Genomic DNA, 15363 nt, shown 5'->3' on the forward strand with positions numbered 1-15363 from the left:
AAGACCCCACTGCAAAAACTTGAGTGAGCAGAATTGTACTAGGATAAGGAGACTGCTAATTTTCAAAAATGGGATTACTGACTGATGAATTAAGATATAATCCTGCTTTCAGTTTTTAAAAAATCCCTTCATGGTATAATTTCACTATCCTGAACACAATTTTATTTCATTCATTACAAATAACAGTGTAAATGTAGATACCAACATTACGATGATGGCTAATAATTGAAATCAACCATTTCGAGAAGTTGCATTCTAGTATACTAAATATATATGTGGGGTGTGTTTTTTTGTTATTTATACTGCTAATGTTACAAGCAGGAGTGTATATTTTGAACAAACCGTGAGTGTTCCTATTCATTTAGGAAAAGAATGAGTAGCACGAGTAAAGAAAGGTATCATTGGGGAGTTCTCATCAAAAAGAATCATTGATTTCAAGTATTATATCAACTAAAAGCATTTGAAAATCTGCTAAATTTAATCTTTCTATTAGAGAAAGAGAATCAACATTAATTGAAGTATTGTTGCTCAGACAAGAAAGTTAGCAGTGGTTCATTGGGCTCTACCAATGGTCAGATTGCCTGTGGAGAATCCTGCTCATTGACAAAATTAGAGCAGTTTCCAAGAGTATGTTCTGCAGAGAAGTAGTTCATAGGACATCAGTTGTTATTACGTGGTCAAAGAAGCTTAGAAGGATGAGTTGTTAGCCAGATACAACAGATGCCTCCTGGTCAGTACTTCTCAGAGCCTTTACTGTACTCCTCAGGATTGCACCTGTGCAAGACAGGAAAACATTATAGAGGCCAGGAGTCCCAGCCCAGTGTCCTGAACTGATTTATGTTCCTCTGTAACTACCTACATGGTACCTTCTTACACTGACTTTTCTTCTAGGACTGTGATCCTCCCCTCATCACCTCTCCCTCTCTTGACTATTTTCTGCTCTAACAACTCCTCATTTCTTTCCTCAAACACAGTTTCTTAAAAATCGTTTTAACTTTGCTTTTTCTTCTGTCTACCTATTCTTTCTCATTCCTCTTACAGCTTCTGCATTTGATGATTTTCCCATTTATCTCTCCTGCCCCCAAGTTTTGAGCAAAGAGTACTTTTTTTGGCTAGATCACCTTGCAGATGAATATTCTATGGGGAATGTTTGGAGGCATGCTCAATTAGGGATGTTTAGTAGAGGTGGAGAGAAAGGCAAGGCATTTGACAGTTAAGTCTGACTTAGTGCATTCTGCCTGCTGTAACAAAGTGGTATAAACTCAGTTTACACTATTGGTTATTGTTTATAAACTTTGATTTCTCAAAGTTTTAACAGCTGAGAGGTCAAAGATCAAGGTGCCATCATATGTGGTATCTGGTGAGGGTTTGGTTTTTGCTTTGTAGATAGCATCTTATAACTGTGTCTCACATGGTAAAAGAGGTGAGGGTTCTCTCCCTAACTTCTTTTATAAGGCCACTAATTACCTACTCACCTCCCAAAGGCCCCACCTCCAAATACCATCACATTGGTGACTAAGTTTCAATGTACGAAGTTTGAAGAACACAAGGTTTTAAACCATACCATAAGCGTGTTTGTCTTTTAGTGGTTGAGGGTTTCATCAGTGACAAAGAGCAGTTATTGGAGCTTACTTGAAAGCAGAGTTTACTGATCTGTGTGTGCGTGTGTGTGCATGTGCGTGCACTATGTCCTAGATCTTTGATCCTTTCATCACACAGGGTAAGACTATGAATGCTTTCTCAATATAATCAGCCTTCTGTATACATGGGTTGTGCATCTTTGTGTTCAGCCAACTGTGGATTAAAAATATTTGAAAAAACATTGCACTGGTATTGAATGTGTACAGACACTTTTCTTGTCATTTTTTTCTATAAGCAAAACAATATTATGATTATTTACATAGCATTTATATTGTTCTAGGTATTATATGTAATTTAGAGATGATTGAAAGTATGTGGAAGGATGTGCATGAGTTCTAAGTAAATACTTGGCCAACTTATGCATGTATCAGGGACTTGAGCATCCCCAGATTTGGGTATCTGTAGGAAGTCTTGGAACCATTTCTTTCTGGATACTTAAGGATGACTATATAATGTTTTTAAATACAAAATAAAATTATAGGATTATAAAGAAACTATATTAAAACAAGGTATCAAATTATTAAAACACATTTTGGCACATTAATGTATGCACATCTTTATTAATATATTAAATAGCTAGGCCTTGCAGATCTAATATTCAACATATTTTATTTTTAAATGCTTGCAATAAATCTAATGAGATAAGAAAATATGATTTCTCCTTGTGACAAAGTCACAAACTACAGTGGTTTGTTGACTATATTCATAATTGAAGGAAATACTATTTTTCAGTTAGAAGTTAGTGAAAATATAGATGTAACTTTTTTTCATCTGAGTTTAATAACCTCTTGAAATCTTTGTGGACCTCAGGTTAAAAACTATTCTAAATTAGAAGCAGAATATAGGGTTACAATAAGTCAAATTGAAGTTCATTTTGAGCAAAGCCTTAATAATTTAAGATGTCCTGGAGTAGAAAGGAATTTTTCATAAAGTAGTGATCTGCCTGGCAGTAGAAATATTCAGTTAGCATCTGGGTAAACAAATATCAAATATTTTGTAACAAAGTAAAATAATGGTTAATACTGGTTAATATTAGCTAGTCTCTATTGAGTGCTTGCTAGGTTTCAAGTGCTGGGTTAGGAGCAATTTACTCATTCTCTCTTTTGATTTATCTAACAGTCCCATTTCATAGGTAATACAATTTAGGTTTTGAGGCTTGCCAAAAGTTTATAGCAAGTCAGTGTCAGACTTTCAACTCAAACCCAAGTCCAGGTGACATGAAAGCTTATGATTGAAGCTTATTTTGATGATATCGCAGGGAGCCCACTGGTAAGATGAAAGAATTGGCCATCATCAGTTTGTCCTCTTTATTGGATAGATACAAGGAACCCAAGAATTCAAAGAAGTTAGGTGACTTTCTCCAGGTTACACAGTTTGTAGCAGGGCCAGAAACTGGGTTTTGATGTCTTGTTTATGTGGAAAGATGAGAAGCTTTGATTCTTTGGCCCTTCATCTGGAAGAAACTTAACACACATGAAGAGGGAGGTCCTGGAAGATGCTGTGATTTGGGACATGGCATATCATTCCTTCACTCCTTGTGTAGACAGCGGAGGTCTGCTTCACTTCTGTCCTCAGCCCCAAACTCCATGCCTTTACTCATTTCAGTGCATTTATCTGTTAGGAAAATAAAATTTACATGAGTAATGTTTTAAATGTAACCAATAATGAATTGTCCAATACTAAGATTCATGCCTTTGATATATTTATATTAAAATTTGCTTTTTAAACCATGTCCTCATCAATGCTGTTTTACCAGAAAGTATCTCACATATTGTCAATGTGAAGTATATGCCTAATGCATGAATGAATGAATATAAATGCCTGGTTTCCTTTTTTTTATTTTTTAGTTACCTCATATATCCACTCAATAATTGGGTATTTGCAATGTACTAATTATATTTTTTCCACTTAAAGTTAGTTACAGTTAAATTTACCATTTGTTAACAATGAGGGAAGGAATCGTCTAGATTAGTTCAAAATCCAACATGAATTATTTATGGAATAAGATGGTATATACATGAATAAGAATCTGAAAGATAATTTTTATATAAAAACAGTTAATTTATGAAATGTGCAGGGATTAGACTAACACATTTTCCTGAGTGATATTTAGGAAATGTACTTTACTAAAATGAATAAGAATGCTATTTATTTAATAGTCCACCTATTGGTGTTTCTAACGTTTTAGAGCCTGCACTCGAAAGAGGCCCCAAAACGACTTGTTGACTGTTAGTCCATGGTATGTTGACATACCATCACATGCTGTCTGTATTGCCCGCTCTTTTCTAAAATCCATAAAAATAGTTGGAGACAATATTTGAATCCATAAAAATAGTTGCAGACAATAGTTGCACACAACAAAGAGAATGGGAAAAGACTAGCTTTGGTAAGAGATTTTGTAAATCAAATTTCTAAAAGATGAAATGTGAATGAATGATGTCGATTGTTGAAGCAAAACAAATGCAACCATTGCAGAGAATATGTGTGGAGGGAGTGATACCCAAGAAGGACCCCCAGTGGCCTGGCACAAACAAGGCTCCATTTGAGGATAAGACAATATTGGTAAGCATTGAAAGAAGAGACACAACTATAACCAGAATTTTTATCAGAAATATGTGCATCAATTTTTGCTTCTTAATAAACCACTTTAGTCATAATGGCTTAAAACAGTCATTTGTTCAGTATTCATTCATTTACTATTCTGTCCGGTCTGTCTGGGTTTATTCATGCGTCTTTGCTGAACTAACTGGTTACTCAGCTCTGCTAAAGTGGCTGTCACCTAGTCAGTCTCCACATTCATCAGGCTAATCTGGGATTGTTCACATGATGGCTGGGCAGACTTATGAGAGAAAGCATATATGTGTAAGGCCTCCTAAGGTTTAGGCTGTGGGTTGGCACACTTTCGCATCTGCTTCATTGCCTTGCTCAACTAGGTTATAAGACCAATCTAGATTCAAGGGATGTAGAAATAGCTTCTGTGTGTTGATGAGAAGAGCTACAAAGTCACATTACAAAAGTGTGGATATAGGGAAGAAAAAATAATGACCATTTTTGGATCTGCACAAAATATATGGACCAGTTTAAGTCTTCTCTACTTACTGCTTCTGTCCTCAGCCCCAAACCACAGAATGCCTAACTTGCAGCCAAGTATACATCATCAACCCAACAAAAGCCAGAATAAAACAAGATTTATTTAATGAGGGAATTAAATGAAGAACTAGGGCGGTTAGGGTGATTGTTGTATCAGATAAAGGTCATCATGGCTAACTCCCTTCTCTTCATCCTAAAGAGAAGGCAGCTAATTAACAAGCCATGTCCCCTTGTATAGATCTCCAAATTGAAGTTTCTCTTAGCTCATTTAGAAATAGTCTGATATATAAACTGAAAAGTAAGTTTTACCAGGTAGTTGAGGAAATTTGAAATATGAACAAGAAAACTCAGAATGACCAAGTAGAGAAATGTCTCCAGGGGAAATAAAGATAATTCAGGAAACAGAGAAATAATATTGTCTTCATAGAGATTCAAGATTTTAAACCTTAAAATAAAAGGTTTTTATTTTAAGTTTAAATTAGGTATTGATTTTTAAATCAATTAAAAAAATTAAAGGTACTATGAAGAAGGAAAATCAGAATGTGAGCTCTTAAAAATTCAAAACATAACTGCCAAACCTTAAAATTTAAGTGAAGAATAATAAAGTTATGCGAATCTAAAAAATAGCAAAAGAAGAAAAGAGATGGAAAGTATAAGAAAGTAGATAAAAGATACTTAGGAAGATCTCTTGGAAGGAGGATATCAATAGATTGCAGAGTGTGATTAAGAATGTGGAAACACTGAGGGGCTAATTCTATATGAAGTCAGCACATTGTACCCCATAAATGCATTAATGTATATATGATCTGTGTGTTTATAACTTAATAAAAAAAATTTTAAAGAAATATATCCTATTGATTCTGACATAGGAATCAGAGAAAAGTAAATGTATTCTTCACATATTTCACCCCGCAGAAAATAATCTTTACATAATTATAATAATAAAAACTCTGCTTATAGTTTTCGATTTGAGAGTCACTCCACAAACAAGTCATGTAAATATTTACTGAAGATCAGAGTTTAAATGTTTTAAAATTTGGCAATTTTAAAGCACCAACCTGGGACCTTATCTCTTTGGAATATAAATTTCAATGTGTCAGTTCTTATCCCACTACATAGTCAAAACACTGTTCCATCTTTCACTAACACTCCTTCCCTATTCTAGTAGCTCAAGATAAGTAACCTGGTCTGGAACCTCAGTGAACATTCAATGACAGAACAAGTCCTCACACTGTACTTTTTGCAGATACCATAAACTTGTTTCTAAGAAAGACTCCTGGTATCCTGTCTCTGACTTTGTGCGTTAGAACTAGTTAAACCCATGGTAAAGCAAACAAAGGCATAGTCTCTCTTTATATTCACAGCACTTTCTAAGAAGGCTGGTCCCTCCTGTCTCTCTCACTCAAAGACTGTCAAGGAGGTGTGGCCTCTCCTATCCATGGAGGCAGATTAGAAATCCCACGTAAGGAATTGCGCCCTCTTTGAACTTGCCTGGCAAATTTCAATAGCTTTGTTCTCACCCAGGTACTGTTGTACTCTAAGCTTGCTGGTATTTGGCAGATGTGTAGGGACACGTCTCAATCACCAGTGCATACTATACTGTTATGTGCTATTTAAGTTTAGAGCTGCCTTAGACACTTTAGGCTACTGTAACAGAACGCCAAAGACTGCATAGTTTATAAATAACAGAAATTTATTTCTCTTGGTTCTGGAAGCTGTGAAGTCTAAGATCAAGGTCCCAGCAGATTTGGTGTTGGGTAAGTACCTGCTTTCTGATTCACAGATGATGCCTTCTAGCTATGTCCTTACATGGCAGAAAAAGACAAATTGGCTCTCTGGGGTCTCCTTTTATAAGGGCACTAATCCTATTCATGAGGTCTCCTCCATAATTTGAACACCTCCCAAAGATCAGACCTTACTTGTTTATTTATTTATTTATTTTTTATTATTAAATCATAGCTGTGTACATTAATGCGATCATGGGGCACCATATACTGGTTTTATAGACCATTTGACATATTTTCATCATACTGGTTAACATAGCCTTCCTGGCCTTTTCTTAGTTATTGTGTTAAGACATTTATATTCTACATTTACTAAGTTTCACATGTACCCCTGTAAGATGCACCACAGGTGTAATCCCACCAATCACCCTCCCCCCACCCATCCTACCCCCTTCCTCCCTATCCTCTCCCCTTTTCTCTCCTCCCTCTCCCCCTTCCCCTATTCATAGGTTATAACTGGGTTAAAGCTTTCATGTGAAAGCCATAAATTAGTTTCATAGTAGGGCTGAGTACATTGGATACTTTTTCTTCTATTCTTGAGATACTTTACTAAGAAGAATATGTTCCAGGTCCATCCATGTAAACATGAAAGAGGTAAAGTCTCCATCTTTCTTTAAGGCTGCATAATATTCCATGGTGTACATATACCACAATTTATTTTTGACTTAGCAATTATGAATTGGGCTGCAATAAACATTCTGGTACAAATATCTTTGTTACGATGTGATTTTTGGTCTTCTGGGTATATACCTAGTAGAGAAATTATAGGATTGAATGGCATATGTATTTTTAGATCTCTAAGTGTTCTCCAAACATCTTTCCAAAAGGAATGTATTAATTTGCATTCCCACCAGTAATGTAGAAGTGTTCCATTTTCTCCACATCCACGACAACATCTCTGGTTTTGGGATTTTGTGATATGGGCAAATCTAACTGGAGTTAGATGATATCTCAAAGTAGTTTTGATTTGCATTTCTCTAATGATTAAGGATGATGAGCATTTTTTCATATGTCTGTAGGCCGTGCGCCTATCTTCTTCAGAGAAGTTTCTCTTCAAATCCCTTGCCCAGCCTGCGATGAGATCACTTGTTCTTTTCTTGCTTATACGTTTGAGTTCTCTGTGGATTCTGGTTATTAAACCTTTGTCGGAGACATAACCTGCAAATATCTTCTCCCATTCTGAGGGCTGTTTGCTAGCTTTACTTACTGTGTTTTTGGCAGTGCAGAACCTTTTTAGTTTGATCAGGACCCAGTAGTGTATTTTTGAAACTGCTTCAATTGCCCAGGGGGTTCTCCTCATAAAATACTCACCCAGCCCGATTTCTTCAAGGGTTTTCCCTGCACTCTCTTCTAGTATTTTTATAGTTCCATGTCTTAAGTTTCAATCTTTAATCCAGTGAGAGTCTATCTTAGTTAATGGTGAAAGGTGTGGGTCCAGTTTCAGTTTTCTACAGGTTGCCAGCCAGTTCACCCAGCACCATTTGTTAAATAGGGAATCTTTTCCCCACTGAATGTTTTTAATTGGCTTGTCAAAGATCAAATAACGGTAAGTAGCTGGATTCATCTCTTGGTTCTCTATTCTGTTTACAGACATCTACTTCTCTGTTTTAGTGCCAGTACCATGCTGTTTTTATCACTATCAATTTATAGTCTAGTCTGAGGTCTGGTAGTGTGATTCCTCCTGCTTTGTTTTTATTTCTGAGTAATGTCTTGGCTATTCGAGGTTTTTTCTGATTCCATATAAAACGAAGTATTATTTTTTCAAATTCTTTAAAGTATGACAGTGGAGTTTTAATAGGGATTGCATTAAAATTGTATATTGCTTTGGGTAGTATGGACATTTTAACAATGTTGATTCTTCCCAGCCATGAGCATGGTATGTTTTCCATGTGTTGACATTTTCAGCTATTTCTTTTCTTAGTTTCATAGTTCTCTTTATAGAGATCTTTCACGTCCTTTGTTAGATAAATTCCCAAATATTTCATCTTCTTTGGCACTACTGTGAATGGAATAGAGTACTTAACTGTTTTTTCAGCTTGACTATTATTGGTATATATAAAGGCTACTGATTTATGAATGTTGATTTTGTAACCTGAAATGCTGCTATATTCCTTGATCACTTCTAAGAGTTGTGTAGTAGAATCCGTGGTGTTTTCCAGATATACAATCATATCATCTGTGAAGAGTGAAAGTTTGATCTCTTCTGATCCTATATGGATACCCTTGATCACCTTTTCTTCCCTACTTGCAATGGCTAAAACTTCTATTACAATGTCAAAGAGCAGTGGAGACAATGGGCAGCCTTGTCTGGTTCCTGATCTAAGTGGAAATGATTTCAATTTAACTCCATTCAATACGATATTGGCTGTGGGTTTGCTGTAGATGGTCTCTATCAGTTTAAGAAATGTCTCTTCTATACCAACTTTCTTAAGTGTTCTGATCATGAAGGGATGCTGTTTATTACCAAAAGCTTTTTCTGCATCAATCGAGAGAATCATATGGTCTTTGTTTTTTAATTTGTTGATGTGCTGAATTATACTTACAGATTTACGGATATTGAACCAGCCTTGAGACCCTGAGATAAAACCAACTTGGTCATGATGTATAATTTGTTTGATGTGTTGCTGGATTCTGTTTGTTAGGATCTTGTTTAATATTTTTGCATCTATATTCATTAGTGATATTGGTATATAATTTTCTTTTCTTGTTGGATTTTTTCCTGGTATGGGGATCAGGGTGATGTTTGCTTCATAGAACGTGTTGGGTAGTCTTCCTTTTCTACATTCTGGAACAGGTTGAGTAATACAGGTACTAGTTCCTCTCTAAAGGTTTGGTAGAATTCTGAAGTGAAGCTATCTGGTTCCGGGCTTTTCTTTTTAGGGAGAGTTTTATATGGTTGATGCTATTTCAGAACTTGGTATTGGCCTGTTCAAAATTTCCACTTGATTCTGGCTAAGTCTTGGGAGGTGACGTGCTTCCAAGTATTCGTCAATTTCCTTCAGATTTTCATATTTCTGAGAATGAAGTTTCTTGTAATATTTATTAAGGATATTTTTAATTTCTGAGGAGTCTGTTATTATTTTGTCTTAGTCATTTCTGGTTGATGAGATTAGAGATTTTACTCTTTTTTTTCCTGGTTAGGCTAGCCAAAGGTTTATCTATTTTATTGACCTTTTCAAAAAACCAGCTTTTTGATTTATTTATCTGTTGTATTATTCCTTTGTTTTCAATTTCATTTAATTCTGCTCTAATTTCAGTTATTTCTTTTCTTCTACTGGGTTTGGGATTGGAATGTTCTTCCTTTTCCAATTGCTTGAGATGTCCCATTAAGTTGTTAACTTCCTCTCTTTCCGTTCTCTTGAGGAAGGCTTGCAGTGCTACAAATTTTCCTCTTAGGACTGCCTTTGCAGTATCCCAGAGGTTCTGATAATTCGTGTCTTCATTGTCATTTTGTTCCAAAAATTTGGCAGTTTCCTTCTTAATCTCGTCTATGACCCAGCTATCATTCAATATAAGGTTATTTAACTTCCATGTTTTTGTATGAGTATGCAGATTCCTGTTGTTCCTGAGTTTGACTTTTTTTCCATGGTGGTCCAAGAAGATGCAAGGAATAATTTCTATTCCTTTAAATTTACTGAGGTTAGACTTGTGACCTAAGATGTGATCAATTTTGGAGTATGTTCCGTGGGCTGATGAGAAGTATGTGTATTCAGTTTTGTTGGGATGAAATGTTCTATAGATGTCTGCTAAATCCAAATGTTGGATGGTTAGGTTCAAATGTAAAATTTCTTTGCTCAGCTTCTTATTGGAGGATCTATCCAACACTCCCAAAGGAGTGCTGAAATCTCTGACTATTATGGAGCTGGAGGAAATCAAATTGCTCATGTCTGTTAGAGTTTCTCTTATAAATTGAGGTGCATTCTGGTTGGGTGCATAAATATTAATAATTGAAATCTCATTTTATTGATTATTACCCTTAACAAATATGAAGTGACCATTCTTATCCTTCCTTACTTTCGTTGGTTTAAAGCCTATTGTGTCTGCCAATAGAATTGCAACACCTGCTTTTTTCTGATTACCATTTGCCTGAGATGTGGACAACCATCTTTTCACCCTGAGTCTTTATTTAACTTTTAAGGTAAGATGTGACTCTTGTATGCAGCAAATATCTGGCCTGAGTTTTTGTATCCAGTGAGCTAACCTGTGCCTCTTTAGAGGACAGTTTAAGCCGTTCACATTAATGGAGAATATCGATAAGTCTCGTAAAATTTTGGGTATCAAGTTTTTCGAAAGTCCAGTGGACATTTTTAATCCTTTCACCACTGTGGATGTTGGAGTTTGATCTAAAGTATCTGAATGAGTTTACTTTTGTGGTAGAGGATTGGGCTGGTCATTATGGAGGATAGGTCTGAGAATATCCTGAAGAGCTGGTTTGGTTGTGGCAAATTTCTTCAACATATGGATGTCATTAAAGTATTTAATTTCTCCATCATACATGAAACTCAGTTTAGCTGGATACAGGATCCAGGGTTGAAAGTTATTTTGCTGTAGGAGATTCAAAGTTGATGACCACCCTCTTCTGGCTTGAGAAGTTTCAGCAGAGAGATCTGCAGTCATTCTAATATTCTTCCCTTTGTAGGTAATGAATTTCTTACATCTGGTTGCTTTCAGAATTTTCTCCTTCATATTAACTTTAGTTAAGTTAATTATGATATACCTGGGGGATGTCTTATTCAGATTGAGTCGTGCTGGGGTTCTGAAACTGTCTGCTATCTGAATTTCAGAATCTCTTGGCATGTCTGGAAAATTCTCTTTCATAATTTCATGGAGAAGGGCCTCTGTGCCTTGCGAGGCCACTTCATCACTTTCAGGGATTCCAACGAGGTGAATATTAGCCTTCTTCGAATTATCCCAGAGCTCTCTGAGAGAATGATCTGTTTTTGCTCTCCATTTCTCTTCCTCTTTGAGAGTTTGGGAGCATTCAAGGGCTTTGTCTTCAATGTCAGAAATCCTTTCTTCTGCCTGCTCCACTCTGTTACTGAGGGATTATACTGTATTTTTCAGATCTTTGAGGGCTGCAAATTCTTGCTTCAGTGCATCAAAATCTTTGGTGGTTTTGTCTTTAAATTCATTAAATTCTTGAGATAACTTTTGAATTTCTCCTCAAATTTCTTATTCCAACTTTTGATTTCCTCCTTGAATTTCTAATTCCAAATTTTCCTCCATTCTGTTAATCTTGTTTGCAATCCACATTCTGAATTCAATTTCTTACATCTTGGCCAGCTGTTTATAAGTGGAAACTTCAGTTACATCTGCCATATCTTTCCTTGGGGGAGTGATCTATTCTGGTTATTCATGTTACCAGACTTTTTCTGCTGATTACGCCCCATGATTATTTTACACCATTTGATTTTTCCCCTGGAGCTTTGTCGAGGACCCATACAGTGCTATGGCCTGAGAAACTGGGGACCTGTTTGGTGTGGTGGAGTAAGTGGTTCTGTCTTGTTTTCACATGGCCTCTGTTTGACCCTAGTGAAACAGTTACTCTGGGTTGAAGTCTCAGCTGTGGAGAAATACCAGCAATTAAGTCATCCAGCCCCCCACAGGCAACATTTGGAAAAGGAAAATCAAACCTTCCTACAACCACACACCCAGGGCACTACTTGAATAGTCCTTGGGTGATTGGCTCAGTTCAAAAGGTCTATATCAATTGTCTTTGTCAAGACCTGTCTCAGGTGGGAGAGTTTAAAAGGTCTCTGGCAACTGGATCACAGGGGTCTGGTGACAACTCAGATATGACTTGCTCCGGTGCTCCGTGAAGTCAGAAGGACCCATCCAGCACATAGATTAGTCCGGGGAGGTTGATGCCTCCTTCCCCACCTTGCACCTCCATTACGCCCAGTCACTGATAGCCCCACAGCGCTGTGACCCAGTTGCCTCTAGTGAACAGATACTCCAGGGGTTTGCACCTGCCTGAATCACAAGAAATTCTGTATCTGCTCAGCCAGGCCGCTGGGCTCTGCCTCTGTCCAGCAGGGGGAGGTGAGGCCTGACAACCTCGGGTACTTGATGTCGGCTGTGGGTGTTCACTCAGTTCCAGCCCCGCCCCTGATTGATGTTACTGATAGAACAGAACAGAACAACTTTGCAAGAATTTGTTTCTGTCCCTACTAAATTCCCCTGCAGAAGAGAAGCTGTTTTGAGTTCCCAGAGCCTGCGCCTCAGGCCCTGTCTTTGCTCCTGCAGGTTTATATTTGGTTAGCTATCAGTTCTATCCTCCTGCCTTCCTTTGTCTGTAGGCTGATGATCCCCTGAGGGCCAGGTGCGTCTTAGGCTCAGTAAAGCAGTCCTCTGGGTCAACCCCACCCTGGGAATTTCTCGGCTCTGCGCATGCGTTTTCTAGTCCCTGCGCTCCACCCAGGCCAGTACCACTTCAGGCAAACCCTTTACTCATGGGGCCTGCATTTCCATCCCAGATCTGTTCCGTGGTGGTTGCCACCTGGGAAGATGTCTGGCCTCCTCTGGTTGCTCAGGGAGACAGGGGGTGTCACTTCGGAATATCTAGGAGTGAGCCCTATTGTTGCCAAAAACGGCTGCTGCTCTGCGCCTCGGGGCACCGCTGCTCCAGTGTCATTCCCTCTCAGCCAATCGTCCTCTCCTCCCTCCTGTGATGCAGAATCAGCAGTGACCAGCTGCAGTCTAGGCCCTGCCCACACCCCTTGAGAAATGACCCAAGAATCTGGACTCCTGGGGGACAGGCCTCCAGACCTCAAGTGAGAGTGGAGTGGAGTGCTGGGAGCTCAGAATTGCAGGTAGAGAATATATACAGTTTTATACAGTTTTATGCCTGGCAGGAGAATGCTGTGGCACCCTAGTAGGGGAGGTAGGTCCAGTTTTTAGAGGGTCTCTTTCCTGGAGTTTAGTGAGAGGACCTTTGAACTCTGCTCATTTGTTTGTGGGGCACTCCGAGCCATTCTCATGGGGGAGGGGACTCCCGTCCACTTGGTGATGGATTTTGTACCTTTTGTTTGTATCCCTGGGGTCGCAGCTCACCTCAGCGGGGTTGATGTGCGTTCTTCAACCTTCTCTCTTGGTGCAGCTCAAATCCACCAGGTTGCTTGCTAAATTTCTTTCCTTTAACTCTCCATCTGGACGGGAGCCTCTGTGAAAAGCTGGCTTCAGTCAGCCGTCTTGTCTCCGCTCCCCAAGACCAGACCTTCTAATAGCATCACATGGGTGATTAGGTTTCAACCTATGAGATTTTTAAGTGGAGCATTCAAACCCCAGCAAGATCAAAAAAGAATACTGGATTATTTTGCTTTAGAGACCTTTTTGTCTGGCCACATTTTGATTGACTTTATGTTACAGGAAAAATAAAGTCAAGAAACCAAAGATGTTATACTTACATTAGCTTTGCAGGACAACATTAATACTCACAGTAAATATAAAAACTCTAAGATCAGCAATCAAACATTTCTTTTCATCACACTTGAAAAATCTTGACCTCTAGTCTATTATATTTTGCCTTTTATTTTTTTTCGAGAGTGACTTCTGGGCAGGCCTAGCTTCATGGAAATTCAAACTGTGCATTTACTTGGGGCCCCCACTTAGTCGGGCCCTTAAATTATGTACCTGTTTCTCCATGCGCAAAAACTAAAAATTAAGCTACCGTAATCAACACTATCATAATTACTGATCAAGTACTAAAATCAAGCCTAGGAATTGTCAACAATACAGAGAATATCTTAAATCACATTAGTAATACTCTCATACATTCAACATTTCTTTCTCCTGTCTGTTCTTCAACTATAGAACTTCTCAGATTCTGCCACTGTTTCATTGTTGTCTCTTTGTTTGTTTGTTTTTTTGATAATAAAAAGATTTACTGAATAGCTGTAATATGCACTGATCTTCTCCTTGTCATTATAAAGATATGCACAACTTCCTCTAATTTCTACTCATTACTAGTAATCTTAGGTGTACTATTAACTCAATACCACATTCATATTTTGAAAAATATCTCTGTATTTCAGAATTCTAAAAATTATTCTTATTTCTTTTTTAAATTTCTCATTAATATGAGGGTACATACAGTTAGGTTACATTGCTTGCATTTGTAAGGTAAAGTCTAAGTTGTAGTTATGTCCTTCACACAGGGATTGTGCCATATTTCCCCCATCCAAAAATTTAAATAAGAATTTATGATTATGCATATGCAATATTCATACCAGATTTTCTGTAAAGATTCTGCAGCATCTTTGCCAAGCTGTCATATGAGCACTTGCATGTTGTTACATATAAACACATATTTTAGATAAATTTTTGTGCGGTTCTAAGTGAAAAGTACATATTTTAAAAATCTGGAGATGTCTCCTTCAACTTGAGAGAACTACATTTTTCTTAATTACTGTTTACATCACTGTAACACAATATTGATAACAAAATTAGAGTTTGCCTTTTGATTAATTGTCAATAAAAGAAATAAAATGGAAATTTGTTTTCCTTCTCTGGTAAAAGTGTAGTTTAATTTACTTCAAATAATTATACTATTTTCCAGAGAAACAACCAGAAAAAAAAACACTTTAAATTAATCTAAACCATTCAGATTAAGGAAATGCTTAGTAGCAAACTAGCTGCCTTTTGGCTTTGAACATTCTGTCCATGTCATTGAAATATGGTTCACTGGTGAATCAATGAGAGATGAGAGAGAGGCAATCATGGGCTGTGAAATAAATGCTGCCTGTTTGAGTTTCTTCCCAAGTAGCAAGCCTCCCTGTATTAGTAGAGTAGTTAATGCTAACTGCTATTACAGATAATACCCCAACTCCATTGACTTAAACAATTGACG

General features: G+C 37.4%; 1 protein-coding gene across 1 annotated transcript in view; it reads left to right on the forward strand.

Moving 5' to 3' along the window:
- Window positions 1-15363, forward strand: part of LOC128585054 (cAMP-specific 3',5'-cyclic phosphodiesterase 4D-like) — a 288963-nt gene that overhangs the window by 127402 nt on the left and 146198 nt on the right. The gene's annotated exons all lie outside the window — the stretch shown is intronic.

Source organism: Nycticebus coucang, chromosome 1 (assembly GCF_027406575.1).
Source record: "Nycticebus coucang isolate mNycCou1 chromosome 1, mNycCou1.pri, whole genome shotgun sequence".
Lineage (NCBI taxonomy): Eukaryota > Metazoa > Chordata > Mammalia > Primates > Lorisidae > Nycticebus > Nycticebus coucang.